Below are 17,316 nucleotides of genomic sequence, written 5' to 3'. Positions count from 1 at the left end.
AGACAGAAAAGGAATCCAAATTGGAAAAGAAGAAGTAAAACTCTCACTGTTTGCAGATGACATGATCCTCTACACAGAAAACCCTAAAGACTCTACCAGAAAATTACTAGAGCTAATCAATGAATATAGTACAGTTGCAGGATATAAAATCAACACATAGAAATCCCTTGCATTCCTATACACTAATAATGAGAAAATAGAATGAGAAATTAAGGAAACAATTCCATTCACCGTTGCAAAAAGAAGAATATATCTACCTAAAGAAACAAAAGACCTATATATAGAAAACTATAAAACACTGTTGGAAGAAATCAGAGAGGACACTAATAGATGGAGAAATATACCGTGTTCATGGATTGGAAGAATAAATATTGTGAAAATGAATATATTACCCAAAGTAATTTATAAGTTCAATGCAATCCCAATCAAGCTACCAACAGTGTTTTTCACAGAGCTAGAACAAATAATTTCACATTTTGTATGGAAATACAAAAAACCTCGAATAGCCAAAGCAATCTTGAGAAAGAAGAATGGAACTGGGGGAATCAACCTGCTGGACTTCAGGCTCTACTACAAAGCCACAGTCATCAAGACAGTATGGTACTAGCATAAAGACAGAAATATAGATCAATGGAACAAAATAGAAAGCCCAGAGATAAATCCATGCACCTATGGACACCTTATCTTTGACAAGGGAGGCAAGAATATTCAATGGAGAAAAGACAATCTCTTTAACAAGTGGTGCTGGGAAAACTGGTCAACCACTTGTAAAAGAATGAAACTAGAACACTCCCTAACACCATACACAAAAATAAACTCAAAATGGATTAAAGATCTAAATATAAGACCAGAAACTATAAAACTCCTAGAGGAGAACATAGGCAAAACACTCTCCGACATAAATCACAGCAGGATCCTCCATGACCCACCTCCCAGAATATTGGAAATAAAAGCAAAAATAAACAAATGGGACCTAATTAAAATTAAAAGCTTCTGCACAGCAAAGGAAACTATAAGCAAGGTGAAAAGACAGCCTTCAGAATGGGAGAAAATAATAGCAAATGGAGCAACTGATAAAGGATTAATCTCGAAAATATACAAGCAACTCCTGCAGCTCAATTCCAGGAAAATAAACGACCCAATCAAAAAATGGGCCAAAGAACTAAACAGACATCTCTCCAAAGAAGACATACAGATGGCTAACAAACACATGAAAAGATGCTCAACATCCCTCATAATCAGAGAAATGCAAATCAAAACCACAATGAGATACCATTTCATGCCAGTCAGAATGGCTGCTATCCAAAAGTGTACATACAATAAATGCTGGAGAGGGTGTGGAGAGAAGGGAGCCCTCTTACACTGTTGGTGGGAATGTAAACTAGTACAGCCACTATGGAGAACAGTGTGGAGATTCCTCAAAAAACTGGAAATAGGACTGCCATACGACCCAGCAATCCCACTCCTGGGCATACACACCGAGGAAACCAGAATTGAAAGAGACACATGTACCCCAATGTTCATTGCAGCACTGTTTGTAATAGCCAGGACATGGAAGCAACCTAGATGTCCACTTGCAGACGAATGGATAAGAAAGCTTTGGTACATGTACACAATGGTGTATTACTCAGCCATTAAAAAGAATACATTTGAACCAGTTCTAATGAGGTGGATGAAACTGGAGCCTATTATAAAGAGTGAAGTAAGCCAGAAAGAAAAACACCAATACAGTATATTAACACACATGTATGGAATATAGCAAGAGGATAACGATAACCCTGTATACGAGACAACAGCAGAGACTCGGATGTGTGGAGCAGTCTTTTGGACTCTGTGGGAGAGGGCGAGGGTGGGATGATTTGGGAGAATGCCATTGAATCATGTATATTATCATATGTGAAACGAATCTGACGTGGTTGGGGGCTCCCCACCTCAACACTCTGTGGATTCAAAAGTCCGTTCCTTCTGGAAGTGTATAAATTAGCCTGGGATAGAACCTGCACGCTGAATTTACTGATTAAGAAATCAGAAACCAGAACTATACAGGTGGCATAGAAAAACAAGAAACCATTCTTAAGTAATCTTTTAAAACTTTGAACAGAGTTACAGATTTTACCATTTGTGATAAACTGGTATATATAATTTAACCAGAACCAAAAAGAAGTATTGTGTGAATTCTGAAGCACTTTCAACATGTTGTAGGAATAATGTGGACTTTCTTGAGTTTTACATATCCATAAGTAAATGGCCTGTATCTCGCGCCTTTGTTGGTTTTCTGTGAGCTGTAGTTTCTGGGAGGTGAGTGGCTCTCATTCCTGTAACTCTTGTAATTCAGTCATTCTTGTAATCCTCCTTCATGAGGATTCAGTACGGCTGTGGTGCTATTATCCCTCTGATAGGAACTCTAACTCGGTGTAAAGCCCCAAAGGTCTGTTACTTATTTTTATTTTATATTGTACTATATTTCATTTACAGTGTTGTGTTTGTTTCAGGTGTATAGCAAAGTGATACAGTCATATATATATATATATATGAATTAACAAAAGCAGTTCCCGTCTTTTGATGGGGTGCTCATGGTTTATAACATAAATGGCATTACTTTGACAGAGGGATAACTTAGGCATGGCATTGGGTTTTTTTTTCTTTTTGCAGCCTGAGGCAGTTGTAAAATAACTTAATGTAGCTTTTTACAACTGTGTATTCTATAGTATTTTTTAATTTGGTAAAATTTTAACTGTTAATGTTTTTGGCATTGTGCTTTGTACCATTTATTAAATAAATTTTTTTTAAAAATAGAATAAAAATGTAAAGAAAAAAAATTACCTTCTGTGAAGGCAACTGCCTCACACTAGGTTACATCTCCTCCATGGGGACAGCCCACATCCCATGACTGGGCACTTGTAAAGGTACAAGGCACAGTCCCTCAAAGATAAATAGTTGCTTATTTTTTTTAAAAAAAGGAGAAGGCAATGGCACCCCACTCCAGTACTCTTGCCTAGAAAATCCCATGGATGGAGGAGCCTGGTAGGCTGCAGTCCGTGGGGGTCACTAAGGGTCAGACACGACTGAGTGGCTTCACTTTCACACATTGGAGAAAGAAATGGCAACCCACTCCAGTGTTCTTGCCTGGAGAATCCCAGGGAAGGGGGAGCCTGGTCGGCTTCCGTCTATGGGGTCACACAGAGTCGGACACGACTGAAGTGACTTAGCAACTTAGCAGCATTTTTAAAAAAAGGGCAGGGGGTCAATGTGGGCTAGATCCCTGGTGGGAGATCCTGCATGCTGCAACTAAAACCCAGTGCAGCCAAAATAAATTTTTAAAAAAGGTACAAGGGACAGTCTGAGACATCCAGCTTCAGAACTCACCTAGTAAACAAAGCTTCTGTGCCATCTGCCTTGTGGTTCACCCGCTCCCTCTGCCCAGCCCTGCCTCCCCTACAGGTGCTGCCTTTCAGAGTATTCTGTGCTAAACCACCTGTATGCAGATCTCTGCCTCAAAGTCGGTTTCCTGGAAAACCCAAGCTCAGTCAACATTTCAGAGGATCAGTTCCAGCTTTCTTATTTTTGCATGTATTTATGTAACTTTTAAAAACCTATCCAAACTTAGGTCACCCCAACAACTTTGATGTTTTCTCATCTATTGTTTTGTATGTTAACTTTTAGTTGATAACATTTTATGAATAATTTTGCATGCCACTAAGTTTTTTTATACCACAGTTTATAACAGCTCCCCAGGATTCATGTAATACGTTATCCTCATTCTTACATTCTTGAATATTTTGGTGTTTCCTGGTTTTCACTGTGGCAAACCCTGTAACTTAGACCAACATTCATCCCCAACTTCTCTCTCACTTGCCTGCCTATGGGATGGGAAAACCAAATATTCCCATGTATTTTGTTTTCCTAACCTTGCTAGCAGTGGTGTAAATTCCAGCCTTCGAGAAGTCAGCTGAAGATTTCTGAAGTTGAAGGGAAGTTCCAGGAAACCTTTTGCCTTCCAAATAAAATTGCACAGCTAAAAATGGTATCATCTCTTCCCTGTTCTCTCTGCTTGGTAAGGAATAGGATGTCTGGAGCTGTGGGTAGCCATCTTTCATCCATGAGCAAAAAGTCAAGAAAATGAAAGGCTTCTGGCCTTAAGATCATTAAACATTTAAACCAAGGGACTTCCCTAATTAAAGGGATGTCAGTTCAATCCCTGGTTGAAGATCTTGCATACTGCAACTCAGACCCAATGCAGCCAAAATAAATTTTTTAAAAAAGCAACTACCTATCTCTGGATTTCTCATTATGATGAGGAAAAAAACTATATTTTTTAAAATGTGCTTATGTTTGGATTTTCTGTTAGTTATAGCTGAAGTAATTTATAAATGTCACTATCCTTGATGTTCATGAATAGAAGTAATACAGTGATAAACACTTGCATAGCAATGGTTTAACATAAAAGTCAGGGAAGAAGAATCAGGATCCTTCTCTTCCAGTGTTTCTTCTTTTTGACCTTGTGCAGCTCTGTCCTTAACCATCCTGTTTTCCTTTTCTTGTGGGGACCAGAAAAATAAGGCATGTAAGGTTTCCTAAAGTCTCTCAAAAGGCAATAGTAGTTAGAAAAGGAAATAGACCTTTTAGACATCATAATCATATCTCTTCAAATAGGATATTTTAGCAAAGGCAGCATGCCATTGAGTTCATACCCACTACTGCAGAATCAGCAATAGTGTTTTGGAGCAAGTGTTGCATGAACTGCATTGCATTAAGTAATGCATTAATTTTCTGTATGTGCTGTGCTTAGTTGTTCTGTCATGTCTGACTCTTTGTGACCCCATGAACTGTAGCCCGTCATGCTTCTCTGTCCATGGGGATTCTCCAGGCAAGAATACTGGAGTGGGTTGCCATGCCCTCCTCCAGCAGATCTTCCCAACCCAGGAATCATTCCCAGGTCTCCCGCATTGTAGGCAGATTCTTAACCATCTGAGACATGCTGCTGCTGCTGCTAAGTCACTTCAGTCGTGTCTGACTCTGTGCGACACCATAGACGGCAGCCCACCAGGGTCCGCTGTCCCTGGGATTCTCCAGGCAAGAACACTGGAGTGGGTTGCCATTTCCTTCTCCAGTGCATGAAAGTGAAAAGTGAAAGTGAAGTCACTCAATTGTGTCTGACTCTTAGCGACACCATGGACTGCAGCCTACCAGGCTCTTCCATCCATGGGATTTTCCAGGCAAGAGTACTGGAGTGGGTTGCCATTGCGTTCTCTGTCTGAGCCATAAGGGAAGCCCAATTTTCTGTATATTTGCCTGGAAGTCATTAAGGTCTCTAAGGTTGGGATATTTTATCCTTTGAGGATAAACAGAGAATCAAAGATGAACTGCACTACTGTTTGAAGTGAAAGGATCAGTGCTAAATTACAAAGCAGTTGTGAAGATTGTGTTTGATTTCAGCTTTCTAGTGGCAGGCACTTGAAATTGGCAAAACCTAAATCTAGTGAGTCTACCTCCATGACTCCACTTACCCAGTCTTGAGGCTGTTTCTGATTTGACAGCCATAGAAACCTCAGGCTGGCTGGTTCGGGTTCAAAGCATGGGGATACTTTACAGGTCACAGGGAATCGGGGTATCTAAGACCTGGGGTGTCCAAGATAGAGATGCTCTAGCTCATTCCCACTAGTGTCTTTAGGATGGAAGATGGCTCTAGATCTGGCCAGAGTGCCAGCAAGTTGCTACAGACTAGACTTCCATTCATGAGCATGGACTAAAACTGGCCTGACAAAAGCAGCAGAGTGAAAAGGCAGCCTAAGGAAATCATATCTAATAAGGGGGAAAATACTCCGATGCTGGGAAAGGTTGGGGGCGGGAGGAGAAGGGGACGACGGAGAATGAGATGGCTGGATGGCATCACCAACTCTGTGGACATAAGTTTGAGTGAACTCCGGGAGTTGGTGATGGACAGGGAGGCCTTGCATGCTGTGATTCATGGGGTCGCAGAGAGTCGGACACGACTGAGTGACTGAACTGAACTGAACTGACTGAAGTGGGTAATATTCAGAATCTATAAGGAACTCTCACAACTCAACAACATCAAATATAATCCACTTTAAAAACAGGCAAGAAGATACACAAATTGCCAAAAAGCATATAAAAAGATGCTTAACATCACTAATGATTAGAGAAATGCAAATCAAAATGGCTACCATTGAAAGCAAACAGACAGAAGATAACAAATGTTGGCAAGGATGTGGAGAAATTGGAACCCTTGTGCCCTGTTGGTAGGAACATAAAATGGTACAGCCCCTATGGAAAACAATGTGCTGCTTCCTCAAAAAATTAAAATAGAAATACCATATGATCCAGTAATCCCCTTTCTAGGTATATATCCAAAAGGCTTTCAAAGAAGCATTTACACACCCATGTTCATAAAAGCATTATTCACAATAGCCAAAAGGTGGAAGCAAACCAGGTGTCTATAAATAGATGAGTGATGAAGAAAATATGGTATATGCATACAGCAGAATATTTTTCAGCCTTAAAAAGGACAGGAGGGAGGGAATCCTGTCACATGCTACAACATGGATTATAAGGACATTATGCTAAGTAAAATAAACCAGTTGAGAAAAGACAAATATTCGATTCCATTTATGTGAGGTATCTAGAATAGTCAGATTTACAGAGACAGAAAGTAGAATCGCTAGTAGTTGCCAGTGGCTGGGAGAGGGGAATGGGGACTTGCTATTTAAGGAGTATAGAGTTTCAGGTTTGCAAAATGAAAATATTCTGGAGATCGTTGCACAATAATGTGAATGTACTTAACACTTAGGAGGGGTGGAGAAAGAAAAGTAGATCAAGATCACAGGGTCCCGCAATGCCTAAAATACGTATTTACTATCTTGGTCCCTTATTTGATGACCCTTGCAAATAATATTACTCATGGCACACTGTGTATTTTTGTATTTCTTTGGTGTATTTGGTGCATGAAATAGGACCCACTCACATCGTGTTAAGCAACAGGAGATTTAATACAGGGAGTCAGGAGCTTACAGAGTTACTGGAAAGTCTGAAGAGATAAAAGTGGGGCCTCCAGGAGTGCTTACTAGGACAAGACTGCTGGGCTGGTTTACCAGACAAGAGGCGATGTCTGCTGTAGCAGAGAGCTGGGGCGTCCGGGGACACCACTGGTGCTGTTGAGTTCAAAGACTCAACACTGTCACTGTTATCAGGAAGCCACTGCTGCTCCTGGGACTACCTCTCAGCACCCATGAAGCTAGTACCTAGACTAGTTAGTAAAGCCCAGCGTGTTCACAGCTGAGTTTACTGGCAGAAACAAAGCATGTGGCTCCAGGCTTCGATCCGTCTTCCAAGTGCTTCTAATTGGCAGAAGCAGAACCCTAACTGCACAGAGATGGGGGAGGTGTGGTTTTATCCTTCTTTAACACCTGCAGAGCGATGTAGAATTGATGCTTTTGAACTATGGAGCTGGAGAAGACTCTTGAAAGTTCCTTGGACAGCAAGATCAGACCAGTCAATCCTAAAGGAAGTCAACCCTGAATACTCATTGGAAGGACTGCTGCTAAAGCTGAAGCAGGAATACTTTGGCCACCTGATGTGAAGAGCCAACTCATTGGAAAAGATCCCGATGCTGGGAAAGATTGAAAGGAAAAGAAGGCGACAGAGGCTAAGATGGTTAGATGGCGTCACCAATTCAATGGACGTAAACTTGGGCAAACTCCGGGAGACGGTGAGGGACGGGGGAGCCTGGCGTGGTGCAGTCCATGGGGTTGCAGACAGTTGGACACAGCTTGGTGACTGAACAACAGCAACAATGACACCTGCAGTCTCAGAAACACTGGAGGACTTCCCTGGTGGTCCAGTGGTTAGGAATCTGCCTCGTAATGAAGGGGACATGGGTTTGATCCCTGGTTGGGGCCCTAAGATCCAACATGCCACAGAGCAGCTACTGAGCCCACGTGCTCTGGAGCTCACCTGTCACAACTAGAGAGTCTGCACCTCAACAAGAGATCCTGCATGACACAACTAAGACCCGACCCAGCCAAATAAATATTAAAAAGAAAAGAAATACTAGAGGTTTGGCATAAACGCTGAGAGCCAGTTCAGAGCACCCACCACAACTGGATTGTGGCTTTAGGCTCCTTCTGCCTCTTCTCGTCTTTGGCCAGTTCCTTATTCCTTTACTTGAGAAATCTTCTCTGACACTCTCTTCTCTACCTCCACCCTTAAAGAATGGAATGCCCTTTGTGAGCTTCCCTAGGTCTTAGCTCTAGCTGTGTGACCTGTGTAGTTCTCTATATCATAATAGCCCTGTTTCTTCTTCCGGACTTCCCTGGTAGCTCAGCTGGTAAAGAATCCGCCTGCAATGCTGGAGACCCCTGTTCGATTCCTGGATATTCGATATTCCTGGATATTCCTGGGTCAGGAATATCTGCTGGAGAAGGGATAGGTTACCCACTCCAGCATTTGGCCTGGAGAATTCCATGGACTATTGTGGGGTTGCAAAGAGTCAAACATGACTGAACGACTCACTTTATTCCTCCACTAGACTATAAACGCCTTAAAAGTAGAAACTTGGTGTATTATTTGTTAAGAATAATAAGTAGTTTCTATATTATAACATCCTAAATAGTGTTTCTTTTCCTATTTTCTTTGCTCCATACTTTTGTGTGCTGATATCTATATGGTAAAAGCAAAAGTAGCTTTCTGGCTTTTTGGCAGAGCAAAGAGTAGTTCCACCAATATTCTCTATATATGTATCCTTATTTAATTCTCTGTGTACCTATATAGGTACAACTGTACTCCAATAAAGTGAGAGTCACTCAGTTGTGTCCAACTCTTTGCAACCCCGTGGACTGTACAGTTCTTGAAATTCTCCAGGCCTGAATACTGGAGTGGATAGCTTTTCCCTTCTCCAGGGGATCTTCTCAACCCAGGGATTGAACCCAGGTCTCCCGTATTGTAGGTGAGTTCTTTAACAGCTGAGCCACAAGGGAAGCCCCATATTCCAATAAAAATTAATTTAAAAAAATACTTGAAGTTCTAAAATTCCAGAACTCTATGAATAAATTCTTTGTTTTTCATTCAATAATTATTACTTCTGTGTAGTGAAAATTTCTTCACCCTCTGAAGTCTAAGCTTCTGTGGAATTTCAATTTTGTTTCCTCACATCTTCCATGATACCTAGTCCAGTGTCCTGCATAGTACGAAACAGGCTCTTAAGAGGTAAAAAATAAATATATAGATGTAATTTGAGTATGCCTCCAAGAAATCAGTCTTCAACATTTTTGGAAATGTTTCTGTAGTCAGAGCTGAGATTCTTTTCCTTAGAGAAGGGCTGTGTTCATTGCCCAATTGTCTATTCCTGTGACTGAATGTGAAAAGGTTTCTTTTATGAAAATTGTGTTGCATGCATATAGAATACTCTTGGCCTGTGGATAATGCCAAATATAGCAGGGAGTTTTCTATAGGGGACCAGTTTTCATTCTGCTCCCTGTCTCTTACACAGGGCAGTCGTAAAATCACAAGATCATTCAACAGTTTTTCTCAATCTTTGAGGAATCACTTTTTTAGGAAATAAAGTTTAAAAAGAAAAAAAAGGAAATAAAATTCTTTCTAAACATATAAATGACCTATGGACAAGGCATAACGTTTCTGAAACTTTCATTTACGTCAGTAGTTCAGTCTCAAGAAAAAAGTTACCATGAATGCAGATTAAACAAAGCCGAAAAGCATGTGAAAGGGAAAGAAAATAAGTACCTTTTTAAAAAATAATTATATTTAGCTGCTATTTTACGTTATAGCTTCCCTGGTGGCTCAGATGGTAAAGAATCTGCCTGCAATGCAGGAGACCTGAGTTCAATCCCTGGGTCAGGAAAATCCCCTGGAGAAGGGAATGGCAACCCACTCTAGTATTCTTGCCTGGAGAATACCATGGACAGAGGAGCCTGGTGGGCTAAGTCCATGGGTTCACAAAGAGTCAGACACAACTGAGTGACTTTCACTTTGATATTACATTCTAGGGGAACAGCAAAATTCACCTCTGGGGTAAATAGAGGTTCTGTTTGAAGAGAGGAAGGAAACAGACCAGCCTTTGGGATTGTGAGCTAGTCTCTATGGGGACGGTTTGACAATGAGATTTTTTAATACTTTGTTTGGAGTAATAAAATTACAGTGATTTGGACCTTTGGAACTCAGAAAGGAGATGAAGGAGAAGGAAATCTGAGCAAAATGGCCGCAGGCAGTACCTGAGAAGAAAATATAGTGATAAATTCCCTGTGCTGAAAACAACCATAGAACTTTTGGATACTTATATTTTCTGTCCTGTGCTTACAGTATACTAATTCCTCTTGTAATCCCCAGACCTTCAGTAAGTCTTTTATAAACAACCACTTGTACAGAATGGTGCTTGGGGAATAAATGAGGAGCGGGCAGTGGTGACAACTAGGATCAAGTGGGGCAAAAAGGAGATTCAGTTCGGTTTAGTCACTCAGTCGTGTCTGACTCTTTGCGACCCCATGAATCACAGCACGCCAGGCCTCCCTGTCCATCACCAACTCCCAGAGTTCACTCAAACTCATGTCCACAGAGTCGGTGATGCCATCACTACTACTACTACTACTAAGTCACTTCAGTCGTGTCCGACTCTGTGTGACCCCATAGACGGAAGCCCACCAGGCTCCCCCGTCCCTGGGATTCTCCAGGCAAGAACACTGGAGTGGGTTGCCATTTCCTTCTCCATATAGTCACTAGCAGTCTGTTAATGAAAGAAAGGAATGTCTTAAGGCTCAGGATGCCATCACTAAAAAGCAGGAATTTAGAAAAGATCAAGAATTCTTTCTTAACCTCGGGGTAACCTTGGGGAATCATAACCTATGTATTAAAGAGCCAGGTAAACCTAGAGGCCTGGGACACTTGAGGTCACTCGATGCTACACATGAAAGGTTAAAGCCTGATCCCCAAGCAACAGGAGCAACTCCCAGATTGTGCAGGATCAGCCTGGGTGGGCTGAGGTGCTCTCTAAGACTTGAATCCAGAGAATTCACAGAGAAAATTGGAGACTGATATTAAGAACCATTCATCTCACTGAAGAAACTGCATATTTAGAAACAAGAGCAACGACAAAACAGAACTCTGTAACCTGTTCACATGTGGATCTGTGCATTCTTAGTAACTGTCACCATGGTAGCAAGGCAGTTTGAGAGGGTGCCTTCTTAGCACAGTATATAGAAAGGAGAGAGAGAACAGCTCATCATGTACTGTCTTATACCTTCCTTATTTATTTGTGTTGATCCTGTAACCCCTGACTATTAGCCTCTGACACTTCTCTTCCTGATAGCATCAAACACAGTGCTAAGAATATATTAGGCACTAAAATGCATATACTGATTGACTGAATTGAATAAATTATATTTCTGCTGTGTCTTCCTTTCTAAGCTATAGAGAGAGTCACCCAGCAGAAATTTGATTTTAAAAATGACTCCTGGGAATTCCCTGGCAGTCCAGTGGTTAGGACTCTGCACTCTCACTGCCAAGGGGATGGGTTCAGCTCCTGATTGGGGAATTAAGATCCTGTAAGCCTTGCAGCAATCCCCCCACCCAGAAAAAAAGAAAAAAAGAAACCTCCTATATTTATCTAGAGGATCAAAACTAGGCCATTTTCCTAATTGGACTGGCCCAACGTGCGTTTCAGATTGGAGGGGTGAAAGGACAAAGATTAGGTACTCTAAGACTTTATCTTATCAGAAGACTAACCTGTGTATAGTAGGTAGATGAGTAAATCCACTTGCACCAGTAAGGCCGTTGTGAAGACTTGCAGTGCTGTTTTCTGCTTGGATGCAAAGACAAGGTTGGCAGCAGTTCCTGAGTGAGTAATGTCAGGCCTGGGTTAAAGCCCAGAGGACAGGGAGTTCACCAGATTTGAACTTCAAACTGAGAAAGCTTTTTGGGCACCTTATTTTCAATGAACACTCAGCCTGGGAAGCCTTCTTATTATAACGCTTTGAGTGAATGATAATCTTTTAGTGTGGCCTTTTCCCTAATATATTCTTACATTTCATTTTAATTTGTCATCTGTATAATTGCCCTGCATGTCAATGACTTTCATTTCTACTCTTAATGTCTTGTTATTTCACATTTCTTTTTTTAAAGTATTTAAATGCGGACGTAGCCTCTTTGTTTTAATAGCCAGGGGGGTGCCTAAATTTGCCACTTTTAAATCTGGGTTCCTGTAGTTTCAACAGATTCTCAGCATGTGCCACCTCCAGCTTACAGATTGATATTCCAGTCATGTTTGAGGCTGAAAACAGCTGCAAGAATTTGTCCTTAGAATTCTTTAGCAGTTGCTTCCAGTTGATAAAGTCCAAATTTGGCTGGTCGATGTATCAGCTACTGGGATGTGATTATTGTCATGATATCACCCCATTGGGACAAACCAGATGGGACCAGCCTCTCACAGAACAAGCTGCAGAGGTCGCCATTACCAGAGAGGAACAGGTTAAATCCTTCCAAACCTGCTAAGGAATTTGACCTAGTTCCTGGAAATTAGAGTGTATAATGAAAAGTATATTTGGTTGCAAATGTGTTTCTTTCTTTCTCAAAATTACTTTTGAACCCCTGTGAGACAGGGATCTCATGGACTCAGGTACCACCGTTAATAAGCTTGACTAATTCAGTATGAAGTTTGGGGAGCAGACAAATAATATGACTTCATTTTATGAAAAGAATGTTTAGGCTTATAGTGGTGAACGTCTGTGAAGACACAGTTGACATGCTTCCAGCACTCTCGTGTCCTGTTTTTTGACCCCTGTGTTTAAAACAATGGCAGGCACAGGTGCTCAGTCAATGCTGAAGAAGTGAGGGAACGAATTTGAAAAGCTCCTCACAGCCTGACTCCAGCCTACTTGTCCAGTTGTGGTATATCCAACTGCCCTCTCCCCAAAACATCCAATTTATACGTTGGCAAAATAGTTACTGAGTTCCCTAAAAATCTCTCCTCCTTTCCCACTTCTGTACCTTTGCTGTTACTGTACCAATGGCCAGGCATATTATTCTCTCATATCCCAGAATATGAAAAAGTTACTGTTTTTCAAGCCTCATTTCAAATGCTACTTCCTTCATGAAAATTTTACTGATGATCTCAATAAGGTAAAACCAAGCCTCTTTGCCCTCTAACTCATAAAACTCTGTACTTCCTGTTCATTTATTCTCAACTATTTTATCACGTAATTGTCTCTGTAGTTAACGTATTACAAGCTTGCCGTATAGTAATCTTGAAGAGGGGCACTGGGTCTTACTCATCTTTACAGTAACTGCACATAGTTGATAGTAATTGTTGTTGTTATTCAGTCACTCAGTCGTGTCTAACTCTTTGTGACCCCATGGACTGCAGCATACCAGGCTTCCCTGTCCTTCACCATCTCCCACCATCTCATCCTCTATCTCCCCCTTCTCCTGCCTTCAATCTTTCCCAGCACCAGGGTCTTTTCTAATGAACTGACTGTTTGCATCAGGTGGCCAAAGTGTTGGAGCTTCAACTTCAGCATGAGTCCTTCTAATGACTATTCATGAGTGATTTCCTTTATGATGGACTGGTTTGATCTCCTTGCTGTCCAAGGGACTCTCAAGAGTCTTCTCCAACACCACAGTTCAAAAGCATCAATTCTTTGGCACTCAGCTTTCCTTATGGTCCAACTCTCACTTCCATACATGACTACTGGAAAAACCATAGCTTTGACTATGTGGGCCTTTGTCAGCAAAGTAATGTCTCTGTTTTTAATACACTGTCTAGGTTTGTCATAGCTTTTCTTCCAAGGAGCAAGCGTCTTTTAATTTCATGGCTGCAGTCACCATCTGCAGTGATTTTGCAGCCCAAGAAAATAAAGTCTGTTACTGTTTCCATTGTTTCCCCATCTATTTGCCATGAAGTGATGGGACTGGATGTCATGATCTTCGTTTTTTGAGTGTTGAGTTTTAAGCCAGCTTTTTCATTGTCCTCTCTCACCTTCATCAAGAGGCTCTTTAGTTCCTCTTTGCTTTCTGACATTAAGGTGGTGTCATCTGCACATCTGAGGTTATTGATATTTTTCCCAGCAGTCTTAATTTCAGCATTTGCTTCATCCAGCCCAGCATTTCGCATGGTGTACTCTGCATATAAGTTAAATAAGCAGGATGACAATATACAGCCTTGATGTACTCCTTTCCCAATTTGAAACCAGTCCATTTTTCCATGTCAGTTTTAACTGTTGCTTCTTGACCTACATACAGGTTTCTCAGGAGGCAGGTAAGATGGTCCTTTATTCCCATCTCTTTTATAAGAATTTTTCAAGTTTGTTGTGATCCACACAGTCAAAGGCTTTAGCATAGTCAATGAAGCAGAAGTAGATGTTTTTCTGGAATTCTCTTGCTTTTTCTATGATCCCAACGGATGTTGGCAGTTTGATCTCTGGTTCCCCTGCCTTTTCTAAACCCAGCTTGAACATCTGTAAGTTCACGGTTCACATACTGTTGAAGCCTGGCTTGGAGAATTTTAAGCATTACTTTGCTAGCATGTGAAATGTGTGCAATTGTGTGGTAGTCTGAACATTCTTTGACATTGTCCTTCTTTGGGATTGGAACAAAAACTGACCTTTTCCAGTCCTGTGGCCACTGCTGAGTTGCCATATTTGCTGGCATATTGAGTGCAGGATTTTAACAGCATCATTGCTTAGGATTTGAAATAGCTCAGCTGGAAGGCAAATGTAGGAACTCAGTAATTAGTTGTTGAATAATTATGGTATTCAGTTTTATTAATGCTGTACTGTGAACCCCAGAAAATCTTTTTGTCAGTTTTCTTAATAGAATATAAATGTTGTTATCATAAATGGACACTATTTAAACTCCCAAATAGATTGGAGTTGTATTTGTCTACATTTTCTTTCTAGTCAATTCTGTAAAAGATTGGAGCCCTCATTAAGACAAAAGGACTCTCCCTGTGTTTTAAATGATCATGGATTTGTTTAGTTCTTTTAGTAACATCATTAAATTTATATCTTGTGTTCCTCAGAGAAGATCTTTTGGGTGTTTTTTTCCTAAGTATGTATGTGTCATTAAATTTTGATTCCTCTGATCATTCATTTCTGTTGTTCTCACCTGTGTTACTTAAAGTTGACATTTCCATCCATTTATCTATTTACATGTAGGGCAAAGGTCTTCATGGAGACTTTTGGAGCTGTGCTTTCTGAATATAATTAAACATTTTTTCTACAAATGACCTCGTCTTGACAATCAATAATAAAACTAAAAATTCTCTCCCATTTTTAAATAGTTAGCTATCACCACACGCAGAGGTTGAAGAGAGAGGGGATGAAGCACAGATTATCCCAAGAATTAAGGCTGGAAGTAAACTGAAAGCTTCACTCTTAAAAGCAAGCACACCACTATGTGTTTTGTTTCCTAAAACTTCTAGTTCTCCTGAGGAAGGCATGTAATATCTCATTCAGAAGATTCTAAGGATTTAAGACAAAAGATGCGAAGAAGTGGAAAAAACTGTCCTTTTCAAAAATTTGGGATGGTCTTTATTCTGACCGCTACATGAGTAGCAGTCCTAAATTATAACTTTCCAAGTCTCGTAAAAGCATCATTCCTAAAATAAATGCTGTTTCAGTCAAAGCCTCACCAGTTTTTATTTTAAATGAAATTCTCTTTTTACCACGCTGCTTCTCTTGCTTAGAGCCGTGGCTCTATGTCCTCTCTTTTTGTCCCTCTCTCCCCATCTCATTTCCTTCTTTCCTAATCATATTTCTGTCCTTCTTCTCATTCTCTTTATTCTAAGTTATAATGTGTGTACTTAAAGTACTTTTACATTTTTAAAGTAATTTCATAGTCTTCCTGTCTTAATTGATGTTTTTCAGAGTTTCCATTTCTTATTGAAAACATCTGTTGAGCATCTGTGATCAGCCAAATCCTGAGCTAGGTAAGGAGATATAATCATGAACAGAAGATATAAGGCCCCTGTAAGAAGCTCATAGTCTACTGGAGATGGCATTTATTAAGTAAATAATAACATAGCTTATTTGTCTAATAGCTCAAAGTCTATGATAGAGTGGAGTTGAAGGTAGCTTTACTGAGAAAGTAAAGCTGAATTTTGGGAATACAAGTATGAATGAGGTATGAAGGGGCTTGGCATGCTCAAGATAAAGAGAAAACATGGGGGTGGGGAAGGATGGGGAAAAAAGAGAGAAGACCGATGTGGTGGGAAAATTTTGAGCCAAGGGTAGAGTGATTTGAGGGGAGGTAGGTAGGGACCAGGACATGTAATGCCACTATGGGCCAGGGTATATATTTTGGACTTAATCCTAAGAAAAATGAAAAAGCTATTGGAAAGTTTTTTAAAAAAAGGATATAATCAGATTTTATTTTAAAAGTAACTGTGGAGAAATTTAAGATTCAGGAAACCCCTAAAAAAGCTATTGCTGTAACATAGGTGTTAATGATATTGGTTTGGACTAGTAAAGATGGGAAGAAGTATGTGTTTTGAAATTCTGTTGTGGACAGAATTCACAGGACTTCCCTGTGGATGAGTTTAGATCTGTCCTGTCTAGAAACAGAGGGAGAGGTGAAATGACTTCTCTTGAAGCATAGGAGTCTTACTCAAGATTAATTCATGATGGAAAGATGCAGATAAAAGAAGAGGAGACTTCATCTTATTAGAATATAAATGCCATGCCATGAAGTCAGGGGTTTTTAAGTTCTTGTTTATTACTGTATCTCTAGTGGTTGGAATAGTGCCTGACACATACCTACTAAATAAATATTTGTGGATTGAATGCCTAGTGCCACAGTTACAGTACAGAAACTATCTAAGCAGTTGCCTTGGCCAAGACTCTAATTATAGGAAGAAAAATTTAGATTAAATTTACCGTCACACCTCACATTACCTCTCTAGATAGGTAATGAGAGAAAGTTTTGTTTTGTTTATTTATTTACTTGTCTGTTCCTCGTCTCGGTTGTGGCACATGGGATCTTTAGTTATGGCATGTGTAGTCTAGTTCCCTAATCAGGGATCAAACCTGGACTCCCTGCATTGGGAGCATGGAGTCTTAGCCCCTGGACCACCAGGGAAGTCCCAAAGCTTTGTTTTTTAATCATGGAAAGCTGGAGAATTTAAGCTAAGCAGCCAGCTGGTCTATAGGAATAAAGATGGACAAAATACTTGCCTGGGCAGCTCAGCTGGGACCAGGTGAAGGTCCTCGAAACCTAGTGGCTTTGCAGGACCTCACTGTTGGAAACCACAGAGAATCTGAGTGTATCTGAGTTTGTGAGCTAAATTCCTGACTTTAT

General features: G+C 40.5%; 1 protein-coding gene across 2 annotated transcripts in view; it reads left to right on the top strand.

Annotated features, from left to right (window-relative positions):
- Positions 1–17,316, top strand: part of XPOT (exportin for tRNA) — a 181,079-nt gene that overhangs the window by 15,080 nt on the left and 148,683 nt on the right. Inside the window, exon 2 of one of the 2 annotated variants that reach the window (XM_088837063.1) lies at positions 15,888–15,949. The exons of the other annotated variant lie outside the window; for it this stretch is intronic. The gene's annotated coding sequence lies outside the window, so the exon portion shown is untranslated. The remainder of the gene's footprint in view (positions 1–15,887; positions 15,950–17,316) is intronic. 2 annotated transcript variants of the gene reach the window in all.

The sequence above is a fragment of the Moschus berezovskii genome, chromosome 6 (assembly GCF_049115385.1).
Source record: "Moschus berezovskii isolate FMDL1 chromosome 6, NW_MosBer_1.0, whole genome shotgun sequence".
Classification (NCBI taxonomy): Eukaryota; Metazoa; Chordata; class Mammalia; order Artiodactyla; family Moschidae; genus Moschus; species Moschus berezovskii.
Note: the sequence above shows the minus strand (reverse complement) of the source record. Positions and strands in the feature narration are given on the sequence as shown.